The following is a 15868-nucleotide window of genomic DNA, read 5'->3' as shown; positions in this document are numbered from 1 at the left end:
CTGCCTGTTAACTTGGTCAACTTTGAGAGCCAATGTTTAATTTTGATGCCTGAGCTAAGCTGTTGATTGCTCTCTTTTTGGAGTCTTGATTAAGAAATCCTTTCCTATCGCAAAGTCATAAAGGTATTGTCTACACTTTCTTCATTAATTCTATACTTTCACATTTAATTTTTATTCCATATAGAGTTTATTTTTTATTTGAAGGGACGTAGCAATTGAATTTTAATTTGCCATAGAGTGAGGTTATTTACCAAATGATCAGTTATTTCTCTCATTGATTTGTGATGCCATTTTTGTAAAATGCCAAGTTCCCAGAGACTGCCAGGAGTCCACGTGAATATTCCGATCTGCTCCTTTTGTCTTCTGTCCCCCCCGCATTTTATTGCCGTACTATCCTAATTACTACTGCTTTTTAATATTTCTTAATACCTGGCAGGAAGAACTTCATGCTCTTCTCTTTCAAAATATTATTTAATATCTACAGACCTTTATCTATCCATAAATGTTTTAGAATCTATATTTTTTATAAAAATAAACCTTGAATTTTAATCAGAATTGCATTAATTTTCAACTGAGTTTGGGACACATTGATATCATTCTAACCTTGAATTACCCCAACCCTGGGCATGATCCTTATGTAGGTCCTCTTTTATATTCTAGAATAAAATTGAACATTTTTCATAAAGATCATGTGTTGTCTTTATTAAGTTAGCTAAGAGATAATTCCAGTTTAGTTGATAATTCAAGGTAGAATTTTTATTTATTTATTTATTTAGAGACAGAGTTTCACTCTGTTGTCCAGGCTGGAGTGCAGTGGCACAATCTTGGCTCACTGCAGCCTCCACCTCCCAGGTTCAAGTGATTCTCCTGCCTCAGCCTCCCAAGTAGTTGGGATTACAAGTGCTACCACCACACCTAGCTAAATTTTTTTGTATTTTTTTTTAATAGAGAAGGAGTTTCACCATGTTGGTCATACTATGCCTGAATTCTGGATTCAGGTGATCCACCCACCTTGGGCTCCCAAAGTGCTGGGATTACGGGTGTGAGCCACCACACCCAGTCACAAGGCAATAAAATGGATGATTCAAATTTTCTTATTATACTTTTGAATAGAAATTTGCTTTAGTAGGTACACACTAGTTGTTTCTATAACTTGCTTTTGTTTCTGGCAAGCTTGCTGAACTCCCTTATTAATTCTGAGGGATTTCTCCCGATTCTTGTGGATTTCTGTGTAATGAATATTTTTGTTATTGATTTTTATTCTCTTATTGCTTTCCAAATGTTTTTGTTTTTGTTTTGAGGCAGAGTCTCACTGACTCTGTCACCCAGGCTGGAGTGCAGCAGCATGATCTCAGCTCACTGCAACCTTAGGCTTCCTGGTCCAGGCAATTCTCCTGCTACAGCCTCCCTAGTAGCTGGGATTACAGGTGTGTGCCACCACTACTGGCTAATTTTTATATTTTTAGTAGAGATGGGGTTTTACCACATTGACTAGGCTGGTCCCAAACTTCTTACCTCAAGTGATTCACCCATGTTGACCTCCCAAACTGCTGGGATTACAGGCATGAGCCACTGTGCAGCTCCACATGTTTTGAATAATGGTTGTTATGGTGGTAATTCTTTTCTTGGTCCTGACCTGAAAAGAAATGTCTCTAAAATATTCTAAAATTTATTCATTAAAATGATGTTTTCAATGAATTTTGATAGATAACCTTTATCAGATAATTTATCAGATTAAGGAAATTCCTTTACAGTCTAGTTTTCTAAAAAGTTTTTTTTCCAGAAATAAATGTTGAACTTATTTTTTGCTTTTTAGATTTTTAATTTTAACTTGTATGAGTACAGGATTTTTAATTTTAACTTGTATGGGTACATAGTAGGTATATATTTTTATGGGGGACATGAGATTTTTGATACAGGTATGCAAAGTAAAATAATCACATCATATAAAATGGTGTATCCATCCCCTCAAGTATTTATCCTTTGTGTTACAAACAATCCAATTATACTCTTTTAGTTATTTTTAAATATATAATTAAATTATTATCAACCAAGTCACCCTGTTGTGTTATCAAATACTAGGTCTTATACATTCTAAGTGTTAATTTTGTTTTGTACCCATTAACCATCCTCATCTCTCCGTGTTGAAATTTACCACATGCTTTCTCTATTACTATTGTGACCTTCAAGTCTATTAGTCTATTAAAAAGGAGTTGAATTATATTGCTGGGTTTTCTTATTGAGGCATTGTCATTTTAATTTACTTTCAGAAATAAATAGGTTGTATTTTATTTAAGATTTTAAAAATTAAGTTCAGAAGTTGACTTGTACTATTATTTTTGTCATGTACTTGTTTTATGTTACTGGGCTATTAGAATTATACGAGCCTCACAAAATGAACTGTCCAGACTTCCTCATTTTTGACTTTTTAGTATAACATGTATAAGATAAGAACTGCCTATTCCTTACCTCATCTCTAAAACCCTCTATGCCTGTCTTTTTGGGGTAAAAGTGAGTTGGTTATCACTTTAATTTCTTTAAATAATACAGGTTTATGCATATTTTAACATTTTTAAATAAACATTGTTTTTTCTAGGTTTTCAAATGTATTAGCATACGACTGATATTCTTTAACTTGTCCCTATTTTTATTCTGTATTCTTTATTTCATCTCCCTTTCCCCCTATTTTTGGAAAAAAACTGATACCAGAGAGGGTTGTTTATTAGTCATCTAAAAAGTCTGGTTTTTGTTTGTTAAGATCTGTATTTGTTTATTGTTATACTCATCTCCACTTTATTGATTTATGCCTTTATCTTCGTATTGCCATATTATTTGGGGAGGCTTGCTCTATTGTCCTTTTTCTACCACCTTTAACCACTCAGCTTATTAATTTTCTATCTTTATTTTGAGAATATATTCAAAGCTAAAAATTGTCCTCTAAGAACTGTGTTAGCTACATCCCACAGATGCTGACGTAAACTGCTTTCATTGTCATTAAGCCACAAGTATGCTGCCATTCCTTCTTTTGTTTCTGTTTTACCCAAGATCTACCTGGTAGTGGGTTTTGTTTTGTTTTGCTTTTTATTGGTTTTCAAACACATTAATCTTTCTCCAGTTAACTATTAATTTTAAATTTTATTACATTGAAATCAGAGAATATTGTCTAGATTTCAGACAACAGGAATATATTGAGACTTTATTATTATTTTTTAGATTATACTTTAAGTTCTGGGGTACATGTGCAGATCACGCAGGTTTGTTACATAGGTATTCGTGTGCCATGGTGGTTTGCTGCATCCATCCCCCCATCATCTACATTAGGTATTTCTCCTAATGTTATCCCTCCCCAATCCCCCCACCCCCTGCTATTCCTCCCCTATTCCCACCACCCCCCAACAGGCCCAGGTGTGTGATGTTCCCTTCCCTGTGTCCATGTGCTCTCATTGTTCTACACCCACTTATGAGTGAGAACATGAGGTGTTTGGTTTTCTGTTCTTTTGTCAGTTTGCTGAGAATGATGGTTTCTAGATTCATCCATGTCCCTGCAAAGGACATGAACTTATCCATTTTTGTGGCTGCATAGTATTCCATGGTGTATATGTGCCACATTTTCCTTGTCCAGTCTACCATCAATGGGCATTTGGGTTGGTTCCAAGTCTTTACTGTTGTAAACAGTGCCACAATAAACATATGTGTGCATGTGTCTTTATAATTGAATGTTTTATAATCCTTTGGGTATATACCCAGTAATGGGATTGCTGGGTCAAATGGTATTTCTAGTTCTCAGTCCTTGAGGAATCATCACACTGTCTTTCACAATGGTTGAACTAATTTACACTCCCACCAACAGTATAAAAATGTTCCTATTTCTCTATATCCTCTCCAGTATGTGTCGTCTCCTGATTTTTTAATGATCACCATTCTAACTGGTGTGAGGTGATATCTCAATGTGGTTTTGATTTGCATTTCTCTAATGACCAGTGATGACGAGCTTTTTTTCATGTTTGTTGGCTGCATAAATGTCTTCTTTTGAAAAGTGTCTGTTCATATCCTTTGCCCACTTTTTGATGGGGTTGTTTTTTTCTTGTAAATTTGTTTAAGTTCTCCATAGATTCTGGATATTAGCCCTTTGTCAGATGGGTAGATTGCAAAAACTTTTTCCCATTCTGTTGGTTGCTGGTTCACTCTAATGGCAGTTTCTTTTGCTGTGCAGAAGCTCTTAAGTTTAATTAGATCCCATTTTTCTCTTTTAGCTTTTGTTGCCATTGCTTTTGGTATTTTAGTCAGGAAGTCCTTGCCTATGCCTATGTCCTGAATGGTATTGCCTAGGTTTTCTTCTATGGTTTTTATAGTATTAGGTCTTATGTTTAAATCTTTAATTCATCTTCTTCTGATAAAGTAGACTTCAGAGCAAAGATAATTACCAGAGATAAAGAAAAATGTTACACAATAAAAAAGAGTCAAAAAGAAGACATAGCAATCTTAATTGTGTATGTACCAAACAACAAAGCTGCAATATGTGAGCAAGAAACTAATAGAGCTGAAAGGAGAGACAGACAAATCTGCAATTATAGTTGGAAACTTCAACACCTCCTCTGTTGCATTTAATAGATCAGTAGACCAAAAATCCCCAGAGATATAAAAGAATTCAGCAATAAGATCTAATTGACATTTATAGAACACTCCACCCATTAACAGTAGAATATATATTCTTTATAAGCACCTATAGAACACATACCAAGATACATCATATTCTGGAAGATGAAACAAGCTTTAACAATTTTAAGATAATTGAAACAATACACAGTTTATTATCTGGCCACAATGGAATAAAACTAAAAATCAGTAACAGAAGGATGACAGGAAAATCTCCAAACACTTGGAGACTAACCAATGTACTTCTAAATAATTCATGGGTCAAAGAGGAAGTCTCAGGGAAATTTTTTTTAAAACACTAAATAAAAATGAAAATACAACACATCAAAATTTGTATTATCACAACTAAAACAATGCTAAGAAAATTTATAGCACTAAATACTTAATTTAGAAAACAAGAAAACTCTAAACAATTTAAACTCCCAAGTGTAGAAAATGAGCAAAACAAACCCAGAGCAGAGAGAAATAATGAACTAAAAAACACTGATGAAATAAATCAAAGAAAATTTAAATAAAAGAGGAGAGGGACTATGTTCATGAATTGAAATCTAAATAGTAAAAATGTCAGTACCCTCCAAATTTATATGCATGTTTCATTTAATTCTTACCAAAATCCCAACAAGGTTTCTTACAGATATAGACAGTATTACTCTAATATTTACATGAAAAGGCAAATGAGCTAGAATATCCAAAACAATTTTAAGCCGGTAGAATACAGTGGGAGGTATCAGTCTACTCAATGGCAAAACTTATTATATAGGTATAGTAATCAAGCCTGGTGGTATTTATAAAGGAATAAACATATAGTTCAATGGAACAGAATAGAGAACCCAGAAATAGATCCATATAATTACAACTTACTCATTTTTAAGAAAGATGTAAATTCAATTCAATGGAGGAGGAATAGTCTTGTCAACAAATGGTACTGGAGCAACTGAATAGCCACAGGCAAAAAACAAATACAAAACCTTGATGTAAACCCCACACATTATGCAAAAGTTTATTCAAAATGGATCACAGACTTAAGTGTAAAATGTAAAACTAACACTTTCAGAATAGAAACCTAAAAGAAAATCTTCAAGATCTAGAACTAGGCAAAAAGTTTTTAGATTGAACACTGAAAGCATAATATATAAAAGGAAAATATTGATAAATTGAGCTTCATCAAAATTTTTAACTTTCTTTCTTCTAAAGACTCTTAAAAAATAAAAATACAAGCTACAGATTTGGAGAAAATACTTGCAGTCTACATATCTAATAAATGACTGGCATCTAGAGTATATTAAAAATGCTAAAAATATACAATTCAATTAGAAAGTGAGCAAAAGATATGCAAAGACATTTATAGAACACTCCACCCATTAATAGTAGAATACACATTCTTTTTAAGCACCTATGGAACATATACCGAGATACATAAAACAGTGGTCAGCATCATTCGTCATAAGGAAAACACAAAACCACAATGAAATATTGCAACATACCTATCAGAATCAGCAAAATGAAAACTAGTGCTAAAGTCAAATGCTGTTGAAGATATAGAGAAATTGGGTCACACGTATATTACTGGGAGGAACATAAAACGTTACCACCACCTGGAAAACAATTTGGCAGTTTTTTTAGAAACTAAAGATGTAGCTGCCATTGACCCCGCAATTGTACTTCTGGGCTTTAATCCCAGAATAATCAAAACATATGTTGACACTGAAACCTATGCATAAATGTGCCTAGCATTCTTATTCATAGTAAGAATCCCAAACTGGAAATTACCCCAATGTCCTTCAATGGTTTAAACAACTATGGCATATCCATATAATACCAGCAGTTAAAAGGAATTAACTATCAACACACAGAACATGTGGGTTGGATGACTCTCCAAAGAATTATGCTGAGTGGAAGAAAAAAAAAGCCAATCTCAAAAGGTTACAAATTGTATGACTCTATTTCTATAACATTCATAAAATGACAAAGTGATAGAAATGGAGAATAGATTAGTATTTGCCAGGGAACAGCAAAGAAGGAAGTGAGGCTAGAAAAAGGAAAATGTGAGGGATCCTTGCAGTGATGTAAGTATTCTGCCTCTAGACTCTATCTATGTCAGTATCCTGCTTTTTTTGTACTGCTGTTTTGCAAGATGTTACCAGTAGGGGAAACTGGGCAAAGGGTACTGAAAGAACTCTGTATTATTTCTTACAACTACATGTGAATCTACAATTATTTCAAAATTAAAAGTTTGAAACAACAACAAACCCAATAGACACTTCACATCAAAATATTGATAGAACTTTTATTGCTTGTTTTCCTAAATTAGTTTTACTAAATAATTTGTCTGAACTGAGTTGGTTAGTGAAATATGGTTTCTTCCAGACTTGCTGCATTTCTCCCCATCCGTCTGGTCTCACCCTAGACCCTTTTAGGAAAATGTTACCTGGGCACTTTCAGCCCTCCCCTGCTCAGCAGGCCTGGTCAGACTTCGAGACCCCATTCTCAGAGCCTTCTTCCTTTATCATTCAGCACTACATGGCATTCTGGATGAGGGCACCTCTCTACTAAAATTAAGGAAATTAAGGAAACAGACATAATCCAGTTTCATTCATTTGAAATGGTGAAGCCATCATACATCTTCAACAGAGATGAAATAGAACAAATAGAGAAGTATTAATTTAGCCGAGGAGGATATGAAAGACTAGTAAAATTAAGAGAAAATGTAAAAATGGCAATAATTTATTTAAAATTGTTGTTTGGTGAGGTATCAATGTCTGAAACTCACCATTAGAGTGGAGAACCTTCAGCAGCATCTCTACAGAGCAGCCATTTGTGTCTGGAAGGGGTGGGCTGCATGAAATGTGCTGTATCTTCCTTGTGTGTCTGGTTGTGGCCTCCTGAAGTTAGCCTTTCATAGCACCATGGACCTTGTATCCCTTCTTGATTGTTTCAGATTCATTTTGCTGTAAGTGTGAGATCCATTTCACGCAGGGCTTTTATTGAAATCTTACTGGTGGGCAACTAGCCATTTACTGGTCACCAGCACCCCTAGGTTTCCTGTCTTTGCCTGTATGAGCATATCACACCTCTGGCATAATAACAATTGGCTGTCAGATTTAGTGGGCAGACTTTCTCAACCACAACACAAAGTTAGCTTTGAAGGGCTGGAAAGATAAATCCGAAAGAGTTTTAATATGTGAATATATTACTATTTATTGCCAGTGTTTTGTTTGTAAAGATTAAATAGATTTTTCAAAGCACCTGCCTTTTGACCCCACTCCATTAACAGAGGCTTAATTATGTACATGTATTTAAAGTTTGATATTACAAAAAGGAATTTTTATGTATTTTAAATACTAAGATGTAGTATCAATTGATGATAATTTCAATACATATACAAATTATTTATTGACCTAATATCTATATTTCCTTATAAAGCCAAACTGAGTTATAATAAATGCTATACTTTGACCTTGTTATCATCATAATTTGTCTTTATTGTTAGAAAAACCTATATATCACATGACATGTGTAAGAAAGGGAGGAGGGAAGAAGCTGATTTATGTGCACTCCAACAAATCATCTTCACCTTCTTCCTTGGAGGCCACTTGACCTCTGCAAACCCATATGTTATCCATCTCTCTGTCCTCCAAGCATGTGGTCACTGGTTGTGGGTGGGTTCTACACTCTGGGTTTGTTTTGATAAATGAAGAGCTGGCTCAAATACCATGTGTGACCTGCCCGAGACTGAGTCTCAGGTTTCTGACATGTGAAGCCGCCATGGAGGTTTTGGTGAGTGTAGAGAGAAGTGGCCACCAATTTGAAGAAGTCGTCTCTCTCTAGAGCTGGTGCTATTCATTCATGTTGGGCAGATTTTGCTTTCTGAAGGGTGCAGAATAATGGTGATGGGATTATTCTTGAATGCTGCCGATTCTTTGGAGTTTGCTGAGTTGCTTTAGGAGATAAGAAATGAATCGGAGGCCCAGGTAGTTCCTCACAGCCTCCAGGACCCAGCACCACTGGGTCACCCTAGGGGGCAATGATAAAGAGAACATCAGGAACAACATCCCTGGCCTGGAGTCTTGTCACCTAAGAAGGGGCACCCTTTATAGTGACAATGAAAGAGAGAAAAACTTGGCAGATACTACGTGATGAGAATCCCACCTGGAGAGGCTCTCAGATCATTTTGTGAACACACAGGAGAGAGCAATTAGGGGAATACAGAGACAATTTTAGGGCATTTGGAAGGTAGAACCAACACACTACTCAGAACTAGGATCCTGGAAATTTGGGAGTTAAACAGGACCCCACTTTGTCATCACTGGCTGAGGAGGTGTATTGATGTGGTATATGATTATATCTGCATTTATTGTTTTTTCATAACTACAATATTCCCAGAACTTTACATGCAGTAACTTGGTTCTTACAAAAGCCTTGCCAGGCCGATATTGTCCCCATTTGACTTATAGGATTAGTGAGGCTCAGAGTGTTGAGTCATTTGCACAAGGTCACTCAACTGCTTGAATGGTAGATCTGTCTGTTCTCAAAGGCTGGGCTACATTTTCTCACTAGCCATATACCCAATTTCCAATCCTGGGCTTGATTCCAAAGAATACAGGAGTCCTGTGGAAGCATAGGCATGCTATACCTTGAATCCCACTTAGAAGTTCACCAGAGGGATGGCTCTTGACCATGACTGGGCCAGTCATCACAGCAACCCAAAATGCTTAAGCTGGATAGTTTGATAGTCATCCTGCAGGGAGAAGGGGTAGAGCACAGGGATGGAGGGAAGGAGGAGGAGTTTCCTAAGGGCCATTATGTTTGGGGCCAATAAATCCACACCTCTCCACTGTATCTCCCTATTTGAGGAAGCAGTGGGTTGCTTGGCGGTGGGAGATCAAATGGGTGAGGAAGATTGCATCACACAGAACAGAAGCTTCAAGGGCTTGCCTCACAAATGATTCATCGCAATTATCCCCAGAGCCTGAACCCCTGGGATCCAAGCCATCATCTTCCTGACAGGAACAGATAACAAACTTGTTTCTCCCCAAACCTGATGCCTGAGACCAATCTCAAACTGCCCACCTCTTCAGTCCCCGTAGACGTATAACAAGATTGCCAATTCCGAGGGCACCAATTCTAATCTTTCAGGTCAGGTCAACCCAGACAGATTTCTTTCTCAGAAAATTGATTTCTTCAAACAATTACATAGCAAGCATTTGCCACTCCCTTAAAAGAAGGACACAATAACAGAAAAGAAATTAGAACATAAGTATCTATATAACTTCTATACTCCCTGTTGCAGCCTGAGACAGAGATCAGGCTGGGTGACATGCAGTGTGTATCACCCACATAGAAGTGGCAAAATTTATTTAGCTTGAAATAAACGGTTACCATTTATAATTAAACTTTCAAAGGGTTGTCCGTTGATCGAAAAACATTATCCCATCCTCTTGTTTCCAGCTGTATGTGGAACTGATTGGCTCATTTAGGGGCAATATGCCTTTGATATTTGAGTCCGTCATTCACTTTAACTTTAAACAGACAAGCTGGGGAGAGGAAGTTGGGCTGGTGATGTGCTAATTCTTGTTTGTGATTTACCCCCGAGGAACTATAAGAAACCTGCAACTTATTGTACATTAAGAACTGAAACTGGAGCCAACCACATCTGGTTTGCTGGTTGGTCCTCCCCCACCCCTCCCTCTGCTTTTTAAAAAAAAAATAAAACAGCAACTCAAAATGCTTCAGCTCCATAGTTTGATTATAATGGCTAATTTATCAGGGATAAAAGGTTGGAGGATAAATTGCCCCAGAGAAAAAGGTTGAGTCATCTTTCAAGACAGGGTATAAGCATCAGTAAAAAAAAAAAAGAAGGACTTTTTTTTTAGCTTATTATGGAATTTCTCAAAGACATTGTGTAAAGAATGTGTGGTAAAGCTTTTAAAGTGCATTCACGTTTTGCAGTCGGAGGCTGATTGCAGTGGCTCTGAACCACTAGAGTAGTCGGTCTGGTGTTGGTTTCGGTCTCTCACGGAAGAGGCCCATGGTCCTGAGGAAGGAGATGGGGTGTGTGTTGGTTTGAGGTAGGAAGCAATCAGCCTAATAAGGGGCCCCTTTGTCCATTAAAAATATTAAAAATATGTTTTAGGATTACATTGGTGTGAAGAAAAATATATTAATATTATATATGAAAACATTTTAACAAACTCTCCCCCGACTCCTCCTCTCCCCTGTCCTCTTCTCTGCTGCCCTTTCCCCCGCCCTCCCCCTCTGTTCCCACCTCCTTTCCGGTCAGTTCCTTTCCTTGCCTTTGGCTTTGTCCACAACTCTCTCCATAGTCTCTTATCCCGGCCACTGCAATGTCTTGCCCGCTGTTTTTCTAACTCACCTTTGAAATATTCCTTTGACTTTAATTAAACTCAAGGTCCTGGAAAACTGATTCAATCCTGTCTTTAAAAAAAAAAAGCACAAGCATAATTTCCAGGCCGCTTCCTTCATTTTCAGTTCTTACACTTTTTTCAGCTCTCAACAACTGTAATCTTCTTTAACACAATACTTTCTTTTCCCATAGTCAACCAACTTGGCCGCACGTCAATTGAGCCTTGATTTTTTTTGAAAAAAACAAAATGCTATGAATAAAGAGGCTGGCACAATGAAAAGGATCCAGTGGCAGTTGGAATGAATGGCCCTACATTTTTGGGCCTTCTGAAAATGATTTTTCATTTAAGAGATGCTTTTGACTCTAGTCCAGACGGAAAGAAAGAAGGGTCAGACTTTCCTGAGAATCACAATGTAGTGACGCCTGGGATTTATCGAGAAAATCTTTCATGATGAGATTTCCAGTTCATATTTCCAGGTGTGGAAAGTGTTTTCCCAGAAGTTTAATGAGAGCACCAACAGGGTAGGTACTTGCCTGATTCAAACAGGTAAATAGATTTGTGGTCTTCCCATCACACGTGGGTTTTATTGATTCTACCGCTGTTAGTTACATGGGATTAAGATGATGTTGAAATGAACTCACCATGCTCAGGTCCTAGAAAGAAAATCCATGACTCACATGGATGAGTCTTAGTGAATGAGCTTGGCTAGAAGACTGTGTGTCTCCTGAGAACTTCAGAGCTCAGAAAAGAAGCTGTTTCTTAAAACTTGGCAGTAAAACCATTTATGAAAACTCCAACCATGATTTCAGAGCACATGAGAGGATGGCGAGGAAATAATGAGAAACCAAATGAAATGCCAAGGAAAGAAGTTACCATTTTCTGAGCTTCCACTGTATTCCGGACACATCACAATGTCTCATTTCATCCTTCTCAAGAGGCCCAGCAGGAAAATATTCTCTGTCAGCAACCCCAGTGCAACCACCACCCGTTTTACAGGTGAGGAAACTAAGGTGGAGAGTCTAAACAACTTGCTCAAGTTTATATGCAGTTGGTGTATAAGCCCTTTTGCGATCCTTTTGCCTTTGAAGAAGCCATTCTTCCAGCATCTCTTCTCGGAGACTTAAGAGTAAAAGCCATTTACATTAGGCCTCCCAGAAAAGGGATGTTATTTAAAAGGAAGGTATTAGCACATTGTTAAAAGCTCCAAGGCTCCTTTGGTAGGACAGGAATCCAGCTGGGGGTGAGGGACTTGGGGGCTAGGGAGAGTGGGCATGCACTAGCAAGGGGCCAGCCATCGGCCATCTGCTCTGGGCACTTTATGTTGTTCCTTCACCCTTCCGGGCTCCACATTACAATTGTCACAGCAAAGTCCTTCAGGATGACGTGATACAAAGATGACATTCCCATTTATCACTCCTTAAATGAAAATAAACAGAGGGAAATTATTAAGAATTGCAATATCACATATGTTGTGTCTAATTTAGAATTCACCATAGTCTAAAATCATCGCTGTTTACAAAAATACTGTCTGAGTGCCGGGTACTTTCAATGAGATTCCCTACGTGCAAGGAAAGCACAATAAGCATGTTTTCTATTTGTATGCCAGACTTGGAGAGGTTACCTTATTAAAAACCCTAGTTCCCTTGTTTATATAAATGCCGATGTTTTTGGAAAATATCATAGTTCATAAATACTGCGTCCACTCAGATCATCTCCTCAGCCCCTGTCTTCATCACGGTGCCAGGAAAAGTGTCAGAACTTTCAAAACCACTTTGAATCCACAAATAAAGTGTGGGTATTTAAAAAAAATTCAATGCATAAACCCCTGGGATTAATGGGGATTAATGGAGACAAGCCAAAGAAATGGGCTTGTCTTTTTAGGTGCTCCCAGAAATGAGAACAGTCCTCCAGAGAGGCTCCTAACTGGGTGGAAAAAGGCTCAAAATGGAACCAAAGTTTAATTGCCTTTCCAGGAGCCAAGCCAGGCCTGGAGGGAAGATGGGAGACAGGTCTTTGATTCAGAGCATCTGTACCAAAGGGCCCTCACCATGTGCAGGCCAGCATGATCCCCCCTCCCGGAATGTGTTCCCACTTCCTGTGTCTTTCCCCAGTACACACCAATGCACCTGTCGGGTGGGGAAGGGGCACTCTTTCAGAGACGAGCTTGGGCCCCAAGAAGGAAATTACATAACAATAAAGTCATTCTGGGTTTGTTTCATTAACCTATAAATTAAGCCTGTAGGCCAGAGTGGAAAGGAGTTTGCAGATATTTTGAACACCAATCTAGCCCAGTGGTTCTCAAAGTGTGGTCCCTGGACCAGAAGCATCAGCGTCATCTGAGAATTTGTTAGAAGCACAATTCTCAGGCCCCATCTCCAGCCCATTGAATCAGAAGGTCTTGGGGAGGGCCTAGCGTCCTGTGCTGTAACACATCCTCCAAGGGATGCTAGTGCTGATGTGGGTGCATGCTGAATTTTCAAAACCATCAGCCTGGTTTACTGGGTAATGGTAACCCCCAGGGCTATGCCTTCCTTATTTTATGCTTCCGTTAATTGAATGCTTACTATCCTTTATGTATGGTGTTTAATTTAAGCATTCCTACAACCTTTGTGGTTGGTACTAATATTTTTCCCATTTTACAAATGAGAAAACAGAGATTCATAGAGATTAAAGAGATTACTCAAAACACTGACCTAGTCAGTGTGAGAGTAAAGTTTAAATCCACAGACAACACTCTTTACATGCATCATGCTTCTCCACATTGGAACTCCTGTCCTATCAGAAATATCTGACTTGTGAAAAGAAACAAGAATCAATAAGACCTAACACAGAACATCAGACCATAGGCTTGGGAGATGTGTTGAAATCCACTCTTCAGCTAACATATAAATTATCTACAGTAATGTTCCCTCAAGGGTGTTCCAGGGACCACTAGTTTCACAGAATATCAACAGGCAGGTACACATAGAGTTCCACGGCCAAATAAGTTTGAAAAATTCTGGCTTAAACTTTGCTGAGTTAATTTCTTGGCAGCAGGATTCTCAGTGGTGTTGATGAACATGATCAAGCATGAGGTGACCACCACGGATACAGTTCATACCATATGTCTCATGTTTAATTGACTACGGAACTGTTTGCTCCCAGAGCATTTCTTGATTTTGTAAGGCTGCAGAATAAGATTTTGGAAGCCCTAACCTACAATATGCTTTGGAAGGCAGGATCCAGGCTGTGGGTGAAGATCTCTGGTCGTAGCACACTTCCTGCTCCCCAGGCAGCCCAAGCTATGAGCTGATATGCCCGCCTGCTTGGAAGTTTTGTGTGTTAAGTGGAAACCTTCTCCTCAATAGCTTTCTGCCACTGCTACTTACTCTTTCCTGGGCAAGACTGATGTAAGTCTGCTAAGTCCCTCTAATACGTCCAAGCTCCTCGGAGGTGAGAGGGCAAGCACTCTGTTGCTTCCTAAGACTTGTTTCTCCAGGACTCAACTCAGGCCTTCCACCCTTTGCTCAGTGCTATTGTCATCCCCCTTCATCTGGATTATTGCAGTAGCCTCGTAGCTGGCCCTTGATATTTTGACTCCTCTAATGCCCATGGCAGCCAAAGCAGAAAATATGAATTATCCTGTCTTGTCCCTGCTTGAAACACTTCAATCGTTCTCTATTGAACTTGGATGGAAACCCAACTCTCTAAACTGGCTAACGCCCCGCGACATCTTCCTCCTGTCTCCCTGAAAATTTAGCAATGCCTTTATTCACAAAGCTCCAGCTATACTCTCCCCTCAGTTCTCAACTGGCTTTTTCCCACTCCAGCCTCTGTCCCTGCTGTTACCTCTTTCTCAAATGCTCTTCCTCGACTTACTAAGAGGCTGCCTCCCACTGACCTCTTAGGTCTTAGTTTAAACTGTCACCCTCTCAGACGCCTTCCCAGACAGCCAGTCTCTCCTAGGGTCCCTGTTAGCCCCTGCCTCAGCATACTGCCCTTTCCCTTATTATACAGCCCATGCTTCCTAATTCTATTCTTGTGTGACCTTTTCCAGTGGCTGCCTCCTACCTTGGGCTCACACTAGACTAACATGAAGTCTTCAAACACTCTCAACTCTTTCCACATGCACTCCCCTGCAGTATGACTTGCCTGGGCCAAAAATACACTACAAATTCCCAGGCCTCCCCACAGATCCTCTGTCTTACCATCTGTTGACTACTTCTCTTTTATCAAGCATGAAGTCATCTCATTCTTATCATAGTCACTGATTATCTTGTACAGAGCTAGGGTGAGGAGTAAAGACTAAGTCCTGTGACTCAGGCCTGCAGCGGCTTCCCACCAGATTGGCACCATCCTTTGGTGACAGTGCATCTTTCAGTTGAAGGGCTAATGGTGGCACTTCAGGTGCTGTGTCACCCAATGAAAGGTGAGCTATTTGGGTAGCCCATACACATGATTTGACACTGAAGGTAGCCCTGTTTGAGCAGAGGAATCTATCCCTCTATTCTCAGGGGTACTTGTATTCCCCAGATTTGGGATCTCATATCTCTTTTTCTTCTCCCCAATCTTTGGAGATTCACATCATGCTATGTTGTGGGCCTGTCTGAGCTAAATAAAGTTTTTTCTTCCACATAGTCATTTAATTATTTACTATACTTTAAGTTCTGGGGTACATGTGCAGATCGTGCAGGTTTGTTACACAGGTATACATGTGCCATGGTGGTGGTTTGCTGCATCCATTGTCCCGTCATCTACATTAGGTATTTATCCTAACGCTATCCCTGTCCAATCTCCCCACCCCCTGCTATTCCTCCCCTAGCCCCCCACCCCCTAGGCCCCAGTGTGTGATGTTCCTCTCCCTTTTT

This window comes from Aotus nancymaae, unplaced genomic scaffold (genome assembly GCF_030222135.1).
Source record: "Aotus nancymaae isolate 86718 unplaced genomic scaffold, 86718_ANA_hifiasm-v0.15.2.pri h1tg000067l, whole genome shotgun sequence".
Lineage (NCBI taxonomy): Eukaryota > Metazoa > Chordata > Mammalia > Primates > Aotidae > Aotus > Aotus nancymaae.
The sequence above is the reverse complement of the archived record's forward strand: the minus strand, read 5'-3'. Positions refer to the sequence as shown.